We start from the raw sequence: 3106 nt of genomic DNA on the forward strand, positions 1-3106 counted from the left end.
AGGTGCTCAAGGAAGCCAGAATAGGGTGTAGGTTCCTCCTGTGTCTGAGTTACAGGCTATTCTGAACCGCCTGATGAGGATGCTTGGAACTTGGGTCCTCTGGCAGATAGGAAAATGATTTTAGCTGCTGAGCAAGCTCTCCACAACTGGCTTTTGCCTGTGTAGTAAAAATATAAGTCCAAGGAAGAAATAGTTATAAGAGTTTGCCACAACTGAGAATTATAACTAAAGTTACACTGTACATGACTTAGTCTGTTTTGCTTTAACAAAATGCTCAAGACAGGTAAGCTTTTTTTTCATAAAGAAATCTATGTACCTCACAGCTTATAGTCTACAAATTCAAGCCCTATAGTACCAGCTTTGATAATATTGTATTTATGAATAGCAGAAATGAAAATGTATTGAAGAGGAAGTCATAATACGTTATAAAAGGAAACCAAAGAGGTTTGAGTCTCTTAATGCCTACAAAAACCTACTCTAATTTGTGGGCTTCCCATAGGTTTCCATTTCTTTTCTTTTCTTTTCTTTTCTCTTCTTTCTGTGCTTTTCTTCTCTGCTCCTTTACTTTCTTTTCTGCCCTGTCATGTCCTGTCCTGTACGCACTCCTTGTTTCGCCTTCCCTTGCCTTATTTTGCATTCCCTTCCCTTTGCTTTGCTTCTTTTCTCACTCCTTCTTATTTCTTCCTTAGTTCCTTTGCTCATTCCTTTCTACCTGCATTTCTTCTGTAATTTATCCTTTCCTTTGTTTCATATTTTCCTTGTTATCTTTCATTCTTTCCCCCTTTATGTTGGGATTCAATTTAGGTTCTTATATTGACTACACTGACCTGCCTTTAAACCATGGGTTACATGTCTTAAATGTTAAAAGTAACTACCAAACAGAAGACAAGTTTCCTAGCCTACAGACATTTTTATAATAAATAAATTGTATTATATCTAGATCTAAAAAGTTAGCATGTATTAATGACTCTTTATGAATTACTGGATTACAAAATGACAGGTATATAGCAAGTTGTCTTTATAGTGCTTAATTCATTATAATGGTTATTTGTATTTTTTTTCTTTTAAAAAGGTATTCTAGCCCCATGGAACCATATAATTTAACATGTAACACGGAATTCATTCTCCTTGGACTCTCAGATGACCCTCAACTGCAGCCCATCTTATTTATACTATTTCTACTTACATGCCCAATGACTGTGGTTGGAAATGTGCTAATCATCTTGGCTGTCAGCTGATTCCCACCTCCAGAGCCCTATGCACTTCTTTCTCTACCATCTTTCATTGTCTGACATGGGTTTCAGCAGCACTACAGTCCCCCAAATGCTGATAAACATACAGACCCATAAAAAAATCCATAACTTATGCTGCCTGCCTAACACAGTTGTCTTTCTTCTCTCTTTCTGGGTGTATGGACAGTCTACTACTGGCAGTGATGGCCTATGACCATGGGTTGCCGTTTGTCACCCTCTATACTATCAAGTCCTTCTGAACCTCATCTGTGTAGATGTTTGGTTATAGTGTCATTTTGTATCAGTCTCATGGATTCACAGGTACACTGCTTGATGATGTCACAACTAAAATTTTGCATTAATATAGAGTGAGTTCTTGGACTTTGTTTCAAAAAACCAAGGTGAACAATATCGTAAGAGCTACACTCAAGGTACCTCTATGCCATTATACTCACACGCATGCATGCAAACATATCTTCCCCCAACACCACACACACACACACACACACTACCACAGCCTGTGTGTTTACTTCATACTAAGAACTATCTCATGCCATCTCAAGGGGAGTGAATTCTCACCCTCCACACAGAACAGAAACAGTGCCCGGTTCACTATTAGTCACACAACCAGATGGAATCACTTGTTTCTTTAAACATAACATGATTGAAACAAAACAGGTTTAGAGAAAGGGAGACTCATCTTCTCTTTTACTGGTTCTGTGATGTAGGAAAAAAAAAACCCAAAAGACAGTCAGCCATACACACTAAATTTGTGACCCACGAGAAAGAAGTTCAAGGAATGCCAAAGAACATACTGGAGCAGGGATGTTTTATGTGGTACACGCAGGAGACAGAAGTGTGTGCTCTCCGCCCCTCCTGTCTGTGTTCTTGCTAACCACAGGCAGACTCTAATTTCTCAGTGTGGGAGACAAGGAGTGATGCTGGAGGGAGCCCAAGGGTTTGAGCTGGGTAGGGCTGAGGTTTCTGTCTCTTATTGTAGAGACTTCTGCCAATTGTTCCATTACCAACTTGTGGATGCATTTGAATACTGAGAGTGGAGGGGTCTACATGTACATGCATTATCCTGTTAGGATATACATATATATATATATATATATATATATATATATATATATATATATCTCCCTCATTTCTTCTGTGATATTCCAGAGCTTCTAAAACTTGCCTGTTCTGACACTTCTATCAATAACATAGTCATATTTTTTGTTAGTATAATTGCTGGTTTCTTCCTGCCTCAGGAATCTTTTACTCCTACTATTAAATTATTTCCTCCACTGTTAAAGTTCCATCACTGTGAGGGAAACATAAAGCATTCTCTACTTGTGGATCCCACTTGTCAGTTCTTTGCTTATTTTATAGAACAGGTCTTGGTGTGTACCTTAACTCATCCATTTCCAGTTCTTCCAAGGAAAGTATGGTGGCTTCAGTAATGTATACCATTGTAGTTCCTATGTTGAACCCCTTGATCTACAGTCTGAGGAACAGGGACATCAAAAATGCCTTCCAGAAATTTTCAGTCAAATAATTTAAGTTACATATGTATAAAAAACCTTAACACACAGTACCTTAAATTGTTAGTCACATAACTGAGAATGGTATAGTGAACTACAAATTTCTGTATATAAAATGATCAAAAATTTAATCTTGTTGTATCTTGCTGTGCCTGTCCAAGTTACATGATATAGCTTCACTGTGGTCTGGTTGTGAGTGTTAACACTAAAAATTGGCACTATACATGTTTTTATACAATGAAATACCAAATAATGCAACTAGAAATACTTTAGATTGAATTAGGTTTGACTGTTTAAAATTACCATGCTTTTACCACATGCACTAATGAAAACATAATTGTT

The 3106-nt window shown here is 37.4% G+C and overlaps 1 pseudogene; it reads left to right on the top strand.

Annotated features, from left to right (window-relative positions):
- Positions 1–1085: 1085 nt before the first annotated feature.
- LOC114618071 lies at positions 1086–2778 on the top strand (annotated as a pseudogene).
- The last annotated feature ends 328 nt before the right edge of the window (positions 2779–3106 follow it).

This window comes from Grammomys surdaster, unplaced genomic scaffold (genome assembly GCF_004785775.1).
Source record: "Grammomys surdaster isolate TR1022 unplaced genomic scaffold, NIH_TR_1.0 140, whole genome shotgun sequence".
Taxonomy (NCBI): domain Eukaryota; kingdom Metazoa; phylum Chordata; class Mammalia; order Rodentia; family Muridae; genus Grammomys; species Grammomys surdaster.